This window comes from Mastacembelus armatus, unplaced genomic scaffold (genome assembly GCF_900324485.2).
Source record: "Mastacembelus armatus unplaced genomic scaffold, fMasArm1.2, whole genome shotgun sequence".
Lineage (NCBI taxonomy): Eukaryota > Metazoa > Chordata > Actinopteri > Synbranchiformes > Mastacembelidae > Mastacembelus > Mastacembelus armatus.
Window position 1 is genome coordinate 201390 of NW_022872898.1, and position 19231 is coordinate 220620.

The 19231-nt window shown below is 40.3% G+C and overlaps 5 non-coding genes across 5 annotated transcripts; all 5 read right to left on the reverse strand.

Annotated features, from left to right (window-relative positions):
• Nucleotides 1-6470: 6470 nt before the first annotated feature.
• On the reverse strand, nucleotides 6471-6542 carry trnaq-uug (transfer RNA glutamine (anticodon UUG)). Its single transcript has one exon. It is a non-coding gene; the product is annotated as a tRNA-Gln (tRNA).
• Nucleotides 6543-7027: 485 nt separating this feature from the next.
• On the reverse strand, nucleotides 7028-7099 carry trnaq-uug (transfer RNA glutamine (anticodon UUG)). The gene has a single exon. It is a non-coding gene; the product is annotated as a tRNA-Gln (tRNA).
• A 6884-nt stretch (nucleotides 7100-13983) lies between these two features.
• trnai-gau (transfer RNA isoleucine (anticodon GAU)) lies at nucleotides 13984-14057 on the reverse strand. Its single transcript has one exon. It is a non-coding gene; the product is annotated as a tRNA-Ile (tRNA).
• A 2033-nt stretch (nucleotides 14058-16090) lies between these two features.
• trnay-gua (transfer RNA tyrosine (anticodon GUA)) lies at nucleotides 16091-16178 on the reverse strand. Its single transcript is given in 2 exon segments — nucleotides 16091-16126; nucleotides 16142-16178. It is a non-coding gene; the product is annotated as a tRNA-Tyr (tRNA).
• Nucleotides 16179-16688: 510 nt separating this feature from the next.
• On the reverse strand, nucleotides 16689-16761 carry trnaa-ggc (transfer RNA alanine (anticodon GGC)). The gene has a single exon. It is a non-coding gene; the product is annotated as a tRNA-Ala (tRNA).
• Between the last annotated feature and the right edge of the window lie 2470 nt (nucleotides 16762-19231).

Genomic DNA, 19231 nt, shown 5'->3' on the forward strand with positions numbered 1-19231 from the left:
ATGGTGCCTTGTTGTATACCTTGGAGAGAAGGAAGAGGACCTGTTCAAGGAGTATGCTGTAAGTATTTTAGTATTTTGAAAGTAAATTAAATCCTTAGCAAGCATAGTGTAAACGCAAAGGCAGAAGCATGCTCCTGCACTACTCATTGTTGTTAGTTATATTTTTTAAGTATATTGTGCTTCAGACCACATCAACATGAGTAGGTGTTGACAGCAGCAGCAAGGAAAAGGGCTCAGCGAAGAAAATAACAAATGACTGTGGCTTAACTGGTTCAGTTAATGTATAAAACCTAAAAAGGGTCAAGAAAAATACCAAGATGTAGAGACCAAATAAAAGTCAATCAAAAATAAATGGAAGAAAATAAGAACTTTCCCAAAACTGTTAGTATATCATTAAACTTGCATGCCTAGCTTATTATAACTTAGTTTAGTTACACAAACCAAACCTTTTTTTGTGAGGGATATGAAATTGAAAGTGAGTGTATTCAAAATCCTTGTATGTCAAAGCTGACAATTGTCTGAAAAGAAAAAATTAAGTTTGATGTTTTATAACCCTACAGTTTTTCTGTTCCAAATCTGTTCCTGGCTATACTTGCTATACAGATTTACTTCTGTAAAGCAAGCTAAGTTGGTCACTGAACATGCTCTTTAGTTGTGTGATAAAACAAAAACATTCATGTGTGCATCTTACTATCATGTTTTATCATACCACAATTTTTCCTAATGCATGTGTGTGTATGTGCATGTGTATAAGGGTTAAAATAATTGATTATCTGAATTCAGAAGGGATTGCATTTAATCTCTTACACACTATCCTAATGTAATATGTATATATTTTTTTTTTTTACAAGGTCAATGAAGAGTTCGAGGCCAGCCTTGAATGGCAAGTGATGAAAATCGTTATCATTGGTGACCAGTCGACCCCTGCATTTGACCACCGGATGGCAACTATTGTGGTGGAGGGAACAAAAGTTCTGGTCGGAAAGGATATCCCACGGTGCTGTGCTTTGCTGATGGGTATAATATATGCTCTCAACCTGAGCTACTGCAAGGAACTTAAATACACTTTTGAAGTTTTTCAGAAGTTGTTCCTTAACCTTGATGGACTAAAACCCAGTGCAAAAGTGATGAGTCTCAAGAACAATATTTTCTAAAGATTCCACCTGTTTCTGAACACTGTCACTCTTTGACATTGTTTAGTATTTGGTCAACTGATGACGAAAAGAAATTGAGAATGTTTCTCTGTCTCAGGTTAGTTTTGTTATGCTTTATGTTCAACAAATCTTGTCTTGAACATTGACAAAACAAAGATGTTTACATATTTTGGCCCAAAGAGAATGTATTGTTTTGGACATGACTGATGTGGGCTTACTTTAGTCTCTTGGAAAGTTCCATGATATGTTACTTGGCTTTTGGCTATTTTGAGGTGGTCACACTTCTTTAAGATGTATTTGGGTGTGTTCAAAATCTGTTGTATTGCACTTTTCAATACAGTAATGTTTATAAAGATTTTACATATTTCATACAATTGTCAGGCCTACCATTAACTTTGCTGTGGTGGCAGTTTGTTATGCTTAATTTCTCAAGGGAGTATGGCCAAGTTTTGTATTGTTAATTTGAGGAGCAGTTGAAAATTTTGTTTGTTTTTTATTTCTATTTTTTTTTTGCAAGATTTTTATATAATTTGTTCAAATACTCAACTGCAGTTCAAAATAAAAAAACAATTACTTTCACAAAAATAGGGTTTGAACTAATGTCTTTCTTAAGAGCTACATGAACAAAAACAAGAAAACCCCACAAAAAAGAAAAAGAAACCTGACAAAAAATCTAATTGAAGCAACTTAATTTTCATAATGGGTGCTATTAAAACAGTTGTATACATTATTATAGTAATTAACTAGACAACATATAACATTGCATTAAAATAATATGGTAAAGCCAGTTAGAGCAACATAATTTTTATGAGTTATTAACATAAAAACCTGCCTTTAGACTAACAGTTAATAAGTTAGGGATACTTAAAATAATCCTTTAGTGAAGAGGAAAACCTATTTCCCCTAACGCAATGTAGTTTGTTGGTCCAATATAATTTCAAATGAACTTGTCATAACTCAAAAAGACTAATGCAAAATGTTGCGTTAATTTTTTTTGCTGAGTCTAAACATTTCTTTTTAGAGTGTAGTACTTTTCCAACTTTCAAGGCTGGTGCAGGGGCCGTCTGTGTGTAAGGCAAACATGTTAACATCTACACTACAGGAACACAACTGTATGTTTTCAAGAAATCTCTCTGGGCTCCTTTATGATTTCCTAAAGATGACACACAGTTGGATCATTTGAGTTTAGATTCTCCAAATAAAGTGTCTTATGGGCTTAGTGTATAATGTTGCATTTCCCAGTGCCATGTTCTAAGTCTGAAGGTTGTGTCAGTTTCTGTAGTGTAGTGATCATCACGTTCACCTCACACATGAAAGGTCCCTGGTTGGAAACCAGGCAAAAACAGAGCTCTTGCCTTGACTGTTGAATATCACTTATGGAAAACTCAGCCTGAGCTTACCAAAGGTAGCTATGACGCAATCTCTGTGTAGCTGCATCTGATAATGTACACGTCATATCGTTCATTTCTCTCATTCGTTTATTCTGTGTCCATTGCCACCCCCCTGTAAATTGATCTCAACCAAAGACATTCCAGACTAATTCTTTGTATAGAATAGAAGAAGAGTTAGTCTGTCTGGGGCCAGTCATGTATAGTTGAAATTCAGTGACAGCCAATGAAATTTTACACTGCTCTTGAAGCACAGAAGAAAATACTTTATCCTGAAGGAGGTCCTCTTTAAAAAAAGAGAATTATTGTGTGTGGTTCAGGGTATTATTTTATATGGACATTTTAACAAAGCCACTGAAGTAAACAATAGGTGCACCTCCACTGTATTTAATGCAGTTTGTATTTTTGTTGTCTATAAAAGTTTGTGTGGTCATTGTTGTAGCTAGTGCAGCCATGATATCTGAATATAGGTCCTTCTATTTAGTTCTTCTGCAATAATAAATGGACACATTACTTTTTATACCTCCCCAGTATTTCTGTACAGTTTCCACACCCATTTACACACTTTAACCTCCACTTGTTAGAAAATAAAACAAATGTTTAAACATTTTTCTGTTTTTAAATATATCAATTTCAACTGGCCTGGAGTTGTATGAGCAAGTTGTTGAGGCCGAGTGGCTTACTTTTTAAAGGCTGTTTTCTTTAATTTCTATCAAACAAGCAATCTTAAAAAAATATAAATAAACATTGAGCGGCGGCTCCCTTTAGGGGTTGCCACAGTGAATCATCTGCCTCCATTTAACCCTATCCTGTGTATCCTTCACATCCACACCAACTATCCTCATGTCCTCCTTCACTACATCCAAGAACCTTTTTTTTGGTCTTCCACTAGGCCTCCTTCCTGGCAGCTCTAACCTCAGCATCCTTTTACCAATGTATTCACTGTCCTTCCTCTGAACATGTCCAAACCATCTCAATCTGACTTCCCTGGCTTTTTCTCCAAACCATCTAACATGAGCTGTCCCTCTGATGTCCTCATTCCTGACCCTGTCCATCCTCGTCACTCCCAGAGAGAACCTCAACATCTTCAGCTCTGCTACCTCCAGCTCTGTCTCCTGTCTTTTTCTCAGTGCCACTGTCTCTAAACCAGACAACATTGCTGGTCTCACCACTGTCTTGTACACCTTTCCTTTCATTGTTGCTGACACTCTTTTGTCAGACATCACACCTGACACTTTCCTCCACCCGTTCCAACCTGCTTGCACACGTTTTTTCACTTCTTTTCCACACTCTCTGTTGCTCTGGACGGTTGACCCTAAATATTCAAAATCCTCCACCTTCTTCACCTCTACTCCCTGTAACCTCACCGTGCTACTTGAGTCTCTCTCATTTACACACATGACTCTGTTTTACTGCGACTAACCTTCGTTCCTCTCCTTTCCAGAGCAAACCTCCACCTCTCTAGATTTTCCTCCACCTGCTCCCTGCTCTCACTACAGATGACAAGGTCATCTGCAAACATCATGGTCCACGGAGACTCCTGTCTAACCTCATCTGTCAGCCTGTCCATCACCACAGCAAACAAGAAGGGGCTCAAAGCCGATCCTTGGTGCAGTCCCACCTCCACCTTGAACTCCTCTGTGACCCCTACACCCTACACCTCACCACTGTCTTACAGCTCTCATACATGTCCTGCACCACTCGAACATACTCCTCTGCCACTCCAGACTTCTTCATACAAAACCACAGCTCCTCTCTCAGCACCGTCATATGCTTTTTCCAAATCTACAAAGACACAATGCAGCTCCTTCTGGCCTTCTCTGTACTTCTCCATCAGCATTCTCAAAGCAAATATTGAATCTGTGATACTCTTTCTTGGCATGAAAGTCATCTGGAAGAACCTCCTGACCTCCCAGAGCCTTTTTCAGCTCCTCCCTGAAAGCCACACAACACTCTTCCTTTTTCAACTTCCACCACTTGGTCCTCTGCTCTGCCCTTGTCCTCTTCATCTTCCTCACCACCAGAGTCATCCTACACACCACCATCCTATGCTGTCTGGCTACACTCTCCCCAGCCACTACTTTACAGTCACTGATCTTTTTCAGGTTGGAACGTCTGCACAAGATGTAATCAACTTGTGTGCTCCTGCCTCCACTCTTATATGTCACCCTATGCTCCTCCCTTTTCTGGAAAAATGTGTTCACTACAGCCATTTCCATCCTTTTTGCGGTCTACCACCATCTGTCCTTCTGCATTCCTGTCATGCATACCAAACTTACCCATCACTTCCTCGTCACCTCCGTTTCCCTCACCAACGTGTGTTGAAATCTGCCCCAATCACCAGTCTCTCACCACTAGGGATACCCTGAATCACCTCATCCATTTCCCTCCAGAATTTCTCCTTCTCTTCTAACTCACATCCTGCCTGTGGGGCATAACCACTGACAACATTCACCTTCCAGCTTCAGACTCATCACCCTATCTGACCCTATCTCTTCACCTCCAGAACATTCCTAGCAAAATCCTTCTTCAGGATAACTCCTACTCCATTCCTCTTTCCATCCACACCATGATAAAGCAGCTTGAACCCTGCTCCTAATCTATAGACCTTGCTACCTCTCCACTTGGTCTCCTGAACACACAAGCTATCCACCTTTCTTCTCTCCATCATATCAGCCAACTCTTTAGTTTTCCCTGACAAAGTCCCTACATTCAAACTCCCTACACTAAGTCCTACACTCCTGCCCTTCCTCTTCTCTCTTTGCCTACGAACCCACCTTCCTCCTCTCCTTCTTTGACCAACAGTAGTGCAGTTTCCAATGGCACCCTGTGGGTCAACAGCACCAGTGGTGGTCATTGTTAACCCGGGCCAGGACCGATTTGGTATGGAAGTCGTATTTGTGATTCACATGTTTGATGTGGCTGAAATTTTATGTCGGAGGACCTTCCTGACACAACCCTCTGCATTTACCCGGACCTGGGACCGGCACGTGAAGACACTGGATTGTGCCCCCCTGTGGTTGCATTTGGGAAATTATTTAGTAAATTCTTAAATATAATACTTAGATACTTAGGCAAGGCAAGTTTATTTATATAGCACAATTCATACACAGAGTAATTCAAAGTGCTTTACAGAAATAAAAGACACATTAAATGTACATTGGCAAAAATCAAAATGAGAAACAGTAAATAGTAGGAAATTTACTTGAAATTAGAGGAAAATTAATGTAGATAAAACACTTTTAGTTGTTGTACGCAGAGCTAAAAAGAAAAGTTTTTAAGCTTGACTCAAACATTGACAGAGATGAGGTTTGTGTAACATCATCAGGAAGACTATTCCAGGTTTTAGCTGCATAAAACTGAAACACTCTTTCTCCAAGGTCGAGATGGTTCATACGGCATCAACATGTCAGAGATGTACATGGGTGCAGAGACTTATACACAAGAAGTGCTGTTTTAAAGTCCATTCTCTGAGCGACAGCAAGCCAGTGCAGAGATCTGAGAACAGGAGTAATGTGGTTGCAGTTCCTGGTTCTAGTTTTGAGAGCCCTGTGAGCAGGCCGTCTAACCTGCTGGAGATAAATGCATGGATGAGTCTCTCCAAGTCTGGTTTAGACATGATCCCTTTGAACCTGACAACGTTTTTGAGATGATGTAGTTAATTTAATATTGCTGTTAAAATTCAAGTCTGAGTCCATGATTACCACTAGACTTCTTGCTGGGTGGAAAAAGAAATTATTGTTCCCATTTTATAAAACATTTTTAAAACTTACTAACTTAAAGAAAAAAATGAGTCTTGCATCACTCAGACCAATGAGACTGCACTATCACAGTAAAGGGAATTGAACTGTCTGTCTCACGATTTCATTATGTTGGTAGCTTCATTGTAAGTCATGTTTCATAACAAGACCTTGCTGTTTTTTTAAGCTGGTCCCACTGAGGTTTGAATTCAGATCATTGGATTCAAAGTCCAGAGTGCTAACCATTACACCATGGGACCCTGGTATGTGTTATCTCTGTTCTCAGAAACGTGAGGCAGTGACCATGTGAAGAACCTTTGCTCTATTACTCGTTTTCTTCATTCCAAGTTTGATTCAAGTCAGGGGACTGTCACCAGTCACCAGCGAGGATGGATCCCCTGGACCAAACCACATCATGTCAAGTACGATGATGGTCCAACCAGATGTATTCCCCAATCACTGCAGCAAGACACAAAAAGACAGTACACAGACAGACACAACCAGAGATTTCTCTGATTCGTTCTCAAGATTCTCTGGAGACTGAGAGACTCTCAAGACTCTCAAGAGGTGAAAGACCCTCAGAAAGAGAGGACCAGCAAAATGACAACAGGGTAGAGACTGCTTTTATATTGATTATGCCAGTGAAACCAAGAGATGACTGAACTTTATCTCAAGCTTGATTTCATTTTGTTGGTAGTCACCTTGTAAGTCATGTTTCATAACATGAAACAGCTTTTTTTTAAGTTGGTCCCACTGAGATTTGAACTCAGATCACTGGATTCAAAGTCCACAGTGCCAACCATTACACCACAGGACCCAGCTGACGCAGGGCATCATCAAAATACTGCTGTCTATTGCAGCACACAGCTTACACATCAACTACATCTACTCATCTAAAGTCAGACAACTTCTTGTCTAATGTGGGGCTCAAAACACGTGACCCTGAGATTAAGAGTCTCATGGTCTACAAACTGAGCTAACCAGGCTTCACTTGGACTAGCCAGAGCATCCAATTGTGATACATGGCACAACCACTTTTTCGACACAGTGGACTAGTTCCATGTATGATAGAGTGGTGCACGTAGCACTACAATTAAACACTGTCAAGTATGTTTGAAAAGGTTATGCATACATGTATTAGACAGATTACAGAAAAGGTCAAACATAATCTCTTTAAAGAAGAAGAAGGAGCAAAATTCTGGACTATTGATTAAACTATTCTGGGGCAAGAATGAGAACATGAAACAAAAGAAGTTATGTTATGCTAATTTAGAGATTTATGAGAAGAAAGCCAGAACTCCTAGCAAAAAAAAAGTCAGAATTTTGAGAAAATTCAAAATTAGACTATTAAAAAACAGATTGGTTTGAAAAACCCAGAGGATCAGAAAAAGTCCAACCTTTCACTCCTGCTTTCCTGACTGACATGTTTTCCATAAGCAGAAGTACAGGAGCCAAGAAGCAGAACAGATGAGGTGGATGGAAAATACCTGAGAAGAGTAGTATAAAACTTTGGACACAGTGATGGTGGTGTAGTGGTGAGCATAGCTGCCTTCCACACAGGGGCCAGTTGTATATAGGAGTCATAGCCAATGAAACTGCAGCATTGTTGATGCTGTCTAAGGTGCTCAGTTGGTAGAGTGGAGGACTGTAGGTTAAAATGGCATTTATCCTTAGATCGCTGTATCAACTTTGACTTGAAGGAATGTTGTTTTGTTTTGGTATCTTGTGTATCTGTTCACATTGGATGGATGTAAAATCAAGATCTGATAACACATCTGGTTTGTGGTATGATGTCACTTTCTGGATCTGTGTAATAGTTGAACATCTGGCTGCTCTGTGATTCATTTGATGATGATGATGATGATGATGAATGTTTTATTCATAGCCAAAAGGCAAAATTCGAGTGTCCAGTAGTACAGAGACCACACAATGCCACATTATACAAATAAAACAATAAAAACAGACAGACAAATAAATAGTTAAAAGGATACTTGCAATGCAAGTAATAAAGTGCACAGGTTCAACAGGAGCTGTTATACAGTCTTATAGCCCCAGGAATGAATGACCTCTTGAACCTTTCAGTTCTACAGAACATGGAGAGGAGCCTGTTACTACAGCTGCTATATTTTATGGTTAGCTACATAAAGCACCTGTCTAGTAAACAGGAGATCCTGGGTTCAAATCCCAGCAGTACCTCACTATAAATAGAATGAGTCCAGGTTTCCTTTTGGCATACACTGACATGACACTTAGTACAAGAAGGAAATACTGCAAAACACATGTACAGAAGCAGTTCTTGTTACTGCTTTGTGACATTGTAAAAAAAAAAAACGCAGCTTTTTCTAAATAGCTGAATTACTAATGTTCTACCCTGTACTTTGGTAACATTCTTTTCTCTCTCTTTGTAAAGTCATTTTCTACTTGAATATGTACATGTAACAGTAACAACACTGAATCAACTGCAAAGATATTCTGCATTAACCTGATAGTCAATTGGCAGAACATAGGTGGATCCAAGTATACCACATTTACAGTTAAATGTGTGTTATACACAGTCTGGCTAGCTCAGTCAGTAGAGCATGATATTCTTAATCTCAGGGTTAGGGTTAGGTTTGAGCCCCACTTTGGGTGGTGGTGATTCTACAGGAGAGCTCCATGTGTTGAGAAGAGGTGATGTGACTTCAGGGGGGTAATAGGAGAAGGTGTTTCAGTGTCATTAAATAAACATAGATGAGTGACTGTATCATAAATGACTACAGAATTGTTTCCAAATTGAAACACAGACTAAGTGGAATTTCCAGACATAGAACATTATGTTTCAATACCTGCTGTTCTGTTCTTTGTTGAAAAGAAGGCTTATTGCTCCTTCCCTTCCACTGTCAACAGCTCAGTACATGCTCATAGACTCCTTGAACTTGGGAACGAATTTCCACATTCAAGAGCCACTGTATAACTTGGGGCTCAAACCCACAACCCTGAGATTAAGAGTCTCACATTCTACCAACTGAGCTAATCAGGTTTGGACACCAACTGCTTGTACACACTGAAAACAAGGTCATGACTGAACACTGTCATCCAGACTTGCAAATAATTTATATTTTAGAATTTTATTATTAGATTTTATTTATATTTTCTCTTATCTGTGTCTCCAGTGCAGAGATGCTCACAAGTCACTTTTTGGAAGTCCAAGTCAGGTCTCATGTCTCTGATCACAACTGCAATTCAACAAACTGGACCACACTGGCTGGGACGTTTGCCATGTTCATGACACTAATTCAGTTCACTGCAGTTTAAAGTCACCAGGGGCAAGGTGTGCCACAAATGTGTTATGAATAAAACAATAGTAAACTCAGAGCTTGTCAGAAATGTATGTTATTGCGCTAAAATAAAATAAATGAAGAAATATATAAATATTGTTCATGAGTCCCAAACATCAAGTCTGAGTCAAGTCTCAAATCATTGACATTACATAACACAATAACACACAGATGCCTAGTATTGTCATCACAAACTGTCCATAACAAGTTGCACAAGTTGCACAAGTTGAAGCCCTCTGTGATTTTTTAAAGCAAGATGCCACTGAGATTTAAACTCAGATCACTAGAGTGATCACCAAAGTCCAAAGTGCTAAACATTACACCATGGAAACAAAATCGAAAAAAATAACATAATGTCACTATGGAAGCACTATGCAAATGGCAGGACTTATGTCCACACAACTGACCATCAATTTGGACCAATCAGATCAACACTAACCTTCCCAACTTGGACCAAAACAGTTGTTTTAGTTCTCATAGTCCACCAACTCTATGAGACACTAACAGGATGAGTTACAAATAACAGCTCGTTGTCAGCAGGATTCAAACCTGCAAGGGGAGACCACAATGGAATCCATCTAATCCATCACCCATCCTTATTGAGAAACATCCCAACAGCAGGAGGACTGGTTTGTCAGGAGTGGGATTTGAACCCACGCCTCCAAAAGAAACTGCAGTCATTCACAGTGGCATTCAGATTACGAGACTCGCTGCGATACTAGATAGAGCAAAAGCAGATATTTCTAATTTAACTTGTTGATAACTTTATCCATTGATCCATCCATTATCTATACCCGCTTATTCCTAATTAGGGTCACAGGGAACCGCTGGAGCCTATTTGAGTTTTACATCATCTCAAAATAATTTTATTTAGTATTGATACAAAACATTAAAGTGGTCACGTCTGACTTAACAGGTTAATATTGTATATGATTCCACTTGTCATTACTTTCATTTGGGTATGTTTGGGCGTCACCTCTCAGTAGCTGCTAGTGGTAAGTAACCAGGGCACAATGAGTGGGATTTGAATCCACATCTCCAAAACAGACTGCAACCTGAACGCAGCACCTTAGACCACTCGGCCATCCTTACCCAATTATGTGCTATAAAAAAAAAGGACATAATATTTTTATATATACAGTATATACAATGTGTAAACTATTGCAATATGAGTGCAAGCATTTAACCCAGAGAAGCTCATGTCAGGAGACCTGAAAGGACACTGCAGCATGTTTTAACAACCTCACAGTATGTCCCAAATGGTCAGGGAATACCTTGAGAAGGAGCTGGAGGATGTTATCTGGGAGGACGACAATTGGTCTACCTGGCTCAGCCTGTGTCATTCAGCCCTGTTTGGAGGAACAATTGAGGTCCTTTTCAAGGATCAGTGTTATTTTCGACTGACCTGTACTTTAAATATATTGCAGCCCCTTGTGTGTTCAGCCAGTAGTTGAGCACTGTGGGAAAAACAGCTGGCATTCCTAAATTATTTAACTGATATGAACGTCAAAGCTCTGAAACGCAGGAAGGAATTTGACAATTGATCATTGATGTACATTGATCATTGATGTACCTTTTCACATGTGGAATACATGCACAGGCAAATGATGTGTAAGCTATGTAAAGGGTGTAAAGCACTGAATGTCAGAAGAGTGTCATGTGTCCATCAACATGGTGAACAAACAGGGTCCTGCAGTCCTCGTTAGTATAGTGGACAGTATCTCTGCCTGTCACGTGGAAAACCGGGGTTTGATTCCCTGACAAGGAGTCTCATGTTGTTCTGTCTTTTCAAATGAACAAAACATAGGGTTACCACAAACTGGCTTGGTGATACCAGATACCCTCATTAAGTCTGAACATTGCTGGATAACCTGCTGGTCTCCCTTCATGTTACCAAAACTGGAAATAAATGGTAGAACACACCCAGACACAGAAATGTCAGGGTGTGTTCTACACAAAAAAAGGAAGTTGAAGGAAGAATTTGATATGCAGATAAAAGTGCACCGTTTAATTGTAGAAATAAAAAATACAAAACATGCCATAAAAACAGGGGTGTCACAGTGCTGCTTGCAGTTGTCCACTGACTTTGTTTCCTTGCTGTTTACCATTGCATGCTAAAGTACAGGCTGATCTGGTCCATTTCATAATGTAGAAGAGCTTGACCACAATTGTTAGAGAAGAGTTGGACCTCTGCTTCTGCCTGGTTTTGAACCAGGGACCTTTCATGTGTGAAGTGAATGTGCCTTGATTATGATTCTAAAGATGACACTTTATATATAAAAAAACCACAACAAATACACATGCTGAAATTTAAAGAGCAGCACTGGTGATTGCTAGTCTGGCCAGCCTGACCTACTCCTTTCTTAACAAAAGAATGTGGATCTGGAACCCCTGCCATAGGGAGTCTTTTCAGTGACCTTCAAAAGAGCCGGGCCAATCACAGCTGCTTATCTGTAATGGGGGCGGGCTCTACAATCCATCATCCAACCAGATTTAAACAAACCTTGCCCATACACACTGACTTGTTTGTAAGGTTGCTCAATGACATTCCTAACTCTGCAAAGCTTTCTACAACTGGCTTTTGCGGTTTACTCCATTTAAAAATATGCACAGAACTGGTGATAACACTGTGTATTCTCATGTTTTTACAGCAAAAACAATAACAGTCATTCACTAGCATCTCTACACTACTGCACACGTCATATCGTTCATTTCTATGACTGGGTTAAAGACAGCGCTAATGAGCCATGAGGGACATGGTTGAAAAGAAAATATAAACAAAAGCCGAATCTGTACTTTTAAATGATGCAGAAAACAAACAATACACACTGTGAAATCTGAAGATTCTCATTTAGATGAATAAGAGTGCTGAATTTGTCTTTTCCCACAGAGCTAAAGTCAGTCTCACCTTACGTTTGAGCAAGTATTTCTATGCCAGAAAGTAGATACTAAAGGAGTGAGGACTGAAGACTATGGACTGCACATTCTATCAGCAGTGATGTGGATATGTTTGTACCCGTAAGTAACAGGAAGACACTGGACAAACTGCTCTCCATCAAATTGGACATGTAGGTGTTTACTTCTCAAACATAGGTGAATCCAAGTATACTTTGGGTTTTATATTTACAACCAAAGGGGGGTAATAGGAGAAGGTGTTTCAGCGTCATTAAATAAATATAATGAGTGACTGTATCATAAATGACTACAGAATTGTTTCCAATTTGAAACTTATTCATATACTCATACACAGACATATACTTATACATATACCATATACTCCTGAACAAAATCTTAAGACCAGGGGAAACTTTACCTGCAAAGCAATTGTGCTTCTGTATCACTCCACGTCTCCAGCCTCATCTTCAGTCTGAATGTCAATTGGCTCAGAAACAACTCAGGGTTTATAAACCCTGCTAGCAAGCAGGTTTGGTTCGCAGAGTAAGGTACCATCAGTTACTGACTCAGAGTCAATCTGAACACGCTTTGTGGAACCAAAAACCTTGACTATCCCTCATCTCAGGTTTAACAAACTCTGGGTTTTCACTAAACCCACTTTCTGAAACAGGCCCCTGTTCTCTCTGCTACACTGAACCATAACCTAACCTCTGTTACTATGGAAACACTATCTTAAGGCAGAACTGACATCAACACAAGACTGAGAACACACTGTGTTTGTTCATTTCTTCTCCTTCAGATGAGACATGATGTCAGCAGTAACCTAACCTAACTGGAACACACACAGCAACAGTTTTCTCAGTCCTCAAAGTCCACTAAGGCAATAAAACACATTAATGTAGTGAGTTTATAAAGAGCATATTACTGTAAACAGGATTTGAGCATGTGCAGCGAGAGCACAATGAATTTCAAGTCCCTCGCCTTAACCGCTCATCCACAACAACTTACTCAGGTATTCAATTAGATATATTTAAAACATAAAACAATGTGTTGTTTTAAGAATTTAACTATTTCATTTTAAAAAGAAATATTTGATATTGGTCCTGTGATGGACTGGTGACATGTCCACAGTATACCCCTGCCTTTCACCAAAGAGAGCTGGGGTAGGCTCCAGCAGATCCTTGTGACCCTAATTAGGAATAAGCGGGTATAGATAATGGATGAATGAAGGCATATTTAATATCATCAAAAACCTGAGAAACAGGATGAATTTGTTTTTAAAAATCTCCCTAGTAAGGTTCTTTTGATTTTCTTTTACATTATAAGGCTCCAGCAGATCCCTGTAACCCTAGTTAGGAATAAGCAGGTATAGATAATAGTATTTGTTCTCTGTTTGGAAAACTTTAAGGTGATTGTATTGTTAGTAAACATACAACATGTGTATTCTGTTTGTACAAGCTTCAGGGTGATTATACTGTCAATGAATGTATGGCCAGTATGGGGCTTAAACCCATGACCTTGATATTATCAGCATCACACTCTAACCAACTGAGCTAACCAGCCAGTGTCAGTCTCCAACCCAGCAAAGTCAAGCAGGAAATTTTGGGATTAATGTTTTGTTCCCAGATAGCATGGTGAGTGAGTGGTTAGCACTGTTGCCTCACAGCAAGGAGGTTCCTGCTCTAAAACCCTGCAGTGGCCTTTATGTGTGGAGTTTTCATGCTGGTGGGTACTCTGGTTTCCTCCTGGTCTAAAACATGTATGTCAGGTTGACTGGTGATTCTAAATTGCCCATTGTCTGTCTATATGTGACCATGAGATGGACTGGTGACATGTGTGTACCCCTGCCTTTCACCTGAAGAGAGCTGGGATAGGCTCCAGTAGATCCCATGGACCCCAGTAGGAATAAGTGAGTATGGATAATGGATGGATGTTTTATTCCAGTCATAAAACTAATCACAGTTATAGGGCAGAGCTCAGTTGTATCAGTGTCACAGTTGAATTATGTTTATATGGTTGTTCCATGGTGACAGTTTATGAATCAGTGCAGTAACATTAGACTGTAAGTAGACTGTTACTATTGCAGAACAGTATTTATACTAACTGCTAACTGAAGTGAGCTGACTGCAACAGTCATCCAGGCCAGGTAGCTCCTTCAGCAACAACAGAGACTGACTGTTACACACTGAATGTATGTCTGTATAAATATCAACCTAAATATGAATATGAATGCTGCTAAACAGAGAATTGGTGAGATTTTATGTGAAGGGTAGCACACTTGCATGTGGCTCATTGGTCTGGAGGCATGATTCTCGCTTTGGGTGTGAGAGGTCCCGGCTTCAAGTCCCGGATGAGCCCATTCTTGATGAGATTAAGAGGTTGTGAGCTTATTCAGAAAAACAACCCAAAGTTAAGTGTATGTTGACCACATCTGTACTAGGTTGTAGACTGACTTACCGCTGTAACAGTAGTTGGGACCCACAATACATAGTAAACTATCATTTGGACAAACAGTTCATTGGAGTCTGAAACTATGGTTTCTGTCTCTTTCAATGAATGATGAACAACTCCTGTGCAGTCGAGCTGCTTCTTGTGTCAATGACACTTCTGAAGGTGTCTCTGTGACATCATGTCCAAGAATGTTTAGACATTAAAGAGATCAAAGGTCTCTCAGTGTTATGACACACACACACACACACACTTTCTGACTTTACAATGATGCCTCTTGTACATCGTCTTATTATTATTATTGTGTCATTTCTAATCAAGAAAAAACTTGAAAACTGGTTGAATAAAAGTAACTTTAAGTCAGAATTTGCCAGGGGTATGAATAATTTCAGTTAATGCAGAATATCTTTGCAGCTGATTCAGTGTTGTTACTGTTACATGTACATACTCAGGTAGAAAATGACTTTACAAAGAGAGAGACAGAGAATGTTATCAAAGTACAGGGTAGAGCTCAGAACATTAGTAAATTAGCTTTTTAGAAAAATCTGGGTTTGTTTATAGTCAGTTATTACTGAGGCACTGCTGAGATTTGAACACAAGATCTCCTGTTTACTAGACAGGAACATTAACCAACTAAGTCACAGTACCACTTACAAGCACAAGTAAAATATATCTCCCTTATTCCACAATGTCTGAGTTTTAGACATTGGAACATGCAAGAACTGATTTTAGCTCTTGAGCCTAGAAAGTCCAGAAGGACGGTCCCTGTTCATATTTCCTTCCTGTCTCCTCTCTCCATTCCCCTGTTTCATAAAGGATTCATGTTTGTCAGCTCCTGTTCAGTGAATTAAATTCTCCAGTGAATGTCTGTAATAATCAGTATATTCCAATAGTAACTATCTGTGATTAGTTGTATGACCTGCATAAAATGAGATGCTGTACATTTTTTACCAGTCTGTTGTTGCCACATGCCATGGTGGTTAAGTGGTTAGCACTGTTGCCTCACAACACGAAGGTCATGGGTTCGCAACTAAAATCTACTATTACACAGATGCAGAAACTGACATTACACCACACATCAAATGTGTCATCAGCTCTTGATTTTACATCCATCCTATGTCAGCAGATACACAGAACCTAAACAATATTCCTTCAAGCCGGAGTTGAACCAACGACCTAAGGATAACTACTACTTCAACCTACAGTCCTCCGCTCTGCCAACTGAGCTACTGAAGGAAGCACAAAGTGGTTTGGCGTTGAACTTTTCCACAGATGCATAAACTGACACTTAACTACACATTTGATACCAAAGCTCTTTTCTTAACTGCAGGATAACTGTCACTTCAACCTACAGTCCTCCACTCTACCAACTGAGCACCTTGGACAGCATCAACAATGCTGCAGTTTCATTGGCTATGACTCCTATATACAACTGGCCCCTGTGTGGAAGGCAACTATGCTCACCACTACACCACCATCACTGTGTCCAAAGTTTTTACTACTCTTCTGAGGTATTTTCCATCCACCTCATCTGTTCTGCTCCTTGGCTCCTGTACTTCTGCTTATGGAAAATATGTCAGTCAGGAAAGCAGGAGTGAAAGGATGGCAGCACTTTGGTAGTTCACACTCACTCTGTCTATAACACATTCTGCTGTTTTTGTCTGGACTGAGTTCATACATGTTGTACAAATATGAAACCAGATATCTGATAACACAGAAGTCTGAAGATTGGGCTTTAAAGACTTGTGGAGAATGTGGGCATCGATCCCACTACCTCTTACATGCCAAGCAAGCGCTCTACCACTTGAGCTAATTCCCCCACGGCTTAACAACGCAGATCCATAATCCAGTTTACAATTTGCTGTCCACATGTTTCAAGAATTCAGAAAGACCCTGAACTATGATCTTTTTCCTATCACACTGAGCTAGTTTGGACTTTTCCTGACCCTCGGGGTTTTTCAAACTAATCTGTTTTTTAATAGTCTAATTTTGAATTTTCTCAAAATTCAGACTTTTTTTGCTAGGAGTTCTGGCTTTCTTCTCAGAAATCACTAAAGTAGCATAACATAACTATTGGCTAACCACATCTGATACAGGCAATCACTAGTATAAAGGTGATGGAACATAGGTTGCACCCTACTGTTCTAGATGAACCATAAAGAAACCCCTGCCTCGTGTGAGGTTTGAATTCACAGCCTTCAGATTATGAGACTGAATTGCTGCCAACTGCACCAACGAGGCAAAAAAAAGCTGCAACAATAGACAGTTACAAGTCAACTACTTACTTATAATTTAGCTTATGTACAGTTTTTATCCATCCATCCAGCCATGATCTACACCCACTTATTCCTAATTAGGGTCACAGGGATCTGCTGGAGCCTATTACAGTTTTATATACAGTTTTTAGTATTGATACAAAACATTAAAGGAAGCACACAGTGGTTTGGTGTTGAACTTTTCCATAGATGCATAAACTGAACACTAGACGCCAAGTCTCTTTTCTTAACCGCACAAACTGCATGTATAGTGAGTAATGCGCTTGTTTAGTTCCAGGGAAGAACCAAAGAGGATGAAGAGCCCATCATACTTAACCAGTTCAATGAAGAGCAGCACCAACCAACTGCCTTGCAACATTAAGGTGAAGCAAGTGAAAGTGACTTATATGGCCAAGTACAGTGAGTATTTGTGCTTTTTAACCCACCCAAGTGCACACACACACACACACACACACACAAGTAGTATATAATGGTTTCGACGGAAACGGTGACAGCGCGCATGCGTCGTGTGACCTAGGTACGTGTCCCGCGATCATTCAATCAAACGTCGTAGAAGGCATGTGTCTGACGATGCTGCAGGCCCCCGCGTTTGGCTGTACGAGGGTTCGCTAGGGTATGTTTACGAGTTTAAATATAGTGAGGGGAGGGTTGTGTTTCTCGGGGAAAATGTGTGTACCGGGGAGCGGTGGGGTCAGGGAGGGTCGCGGGCTATGACTGTGGAGGACTGGATGATATTTCGCACTGAGATATGTACCGATCTCAACCACCGAGGCGCTGAGAACGATACTTATGTCATACAGTGGGCCAGTCCTGACAGTCAGCAGTTATTCAGGGTATTCGCCAATCGTTTTGATGCGCACGCGTCAGATTTCATTCTGATAAGAGTGTGTGATGACAGAGAGCAAATCGTATCGCGGCGTAATCATACAGAGTGGGACATACACCCCAATCCGGTGTGGTCTGGCGACAATATCTCATGGTTTAAGGACTTCTATTTTATCCAGTGGGCTGACTGGTGGGGCCTGCAAGATGTGTTCGCCAAGATTGACAATGCAATCAGCGAGGACGAGGGTATCTCAGATGCTAGTGGGGTTAGGAGATGCTTGCTTTATGATGACGTGGAATTTCCTGAGGAAATGTGTCTCTCCCCTGCTGAGCAAGGTGCGACCCAGAGCCTGTGAGACAGGACGGTAAGAATCTGCAGACCTATGCGGGGGTCAGGTGTGTGTTTGTGTGTGTGTGTGTGTGTGTGTGTGTGGTCAATAGTGTTTAACGTTGTATTTCATATTTCTAAAAAAAATAGAGATTGACGGGCCCATGACTCTGGAGGCGGAGCAGGAATTGTATCGCTGCATTCACCCGACATCAACGCCGCGCCCCAGAGATGAAGAGGAGTCAGCGGCCTTTGTAAAGATGATGGAGAATGGAGTAACGCATTTGCTGTACAGAGCGTTAGCTCAATGCTGGATCGACCGGGAGAAATGGTGCCGGGCCTGCGAGGTTGACTGTCTGTCCCAGGAAAACCACGAGTGTCTTTACGGGTTCCCTGCAGAATTCATGGAGCGTCGTTTTGACTTTGTTATGGAGAGGTTGTGGTCGGCCCGCTTCATTCCTGCTCTCTCAGCATACCTGCGCAAGAATGGCATAGCTGTCGAAAACGCCAGGATCGCAGGGGCTGCTGAAGTTATTCTGCAAAACCAAAAGACCTCAGAGAAACGCATCAAACCTGAAGAAGTCTGGGGCTTCAAGAATTTTGCTGAAATTGAAAATCTGTCAGTCCTCGTGGACACCTGGGCAGCAGGGGTAGTGTGAAAACAGCATTGTACCAAGTCTATCCGTTGTTATTGTGTTTTTTCATTAAACGCCACTGTATTCATTAAATATCTGTTTTTCATTAAACGCCACGGTATTCATTAAATATCTGTGAAGCTCTCCATCATTATATGTTTTGATGTTTGTTCATTCATTCTTTCATTATGGTATGTATGTTTTATCATATAACACTGTCTGATA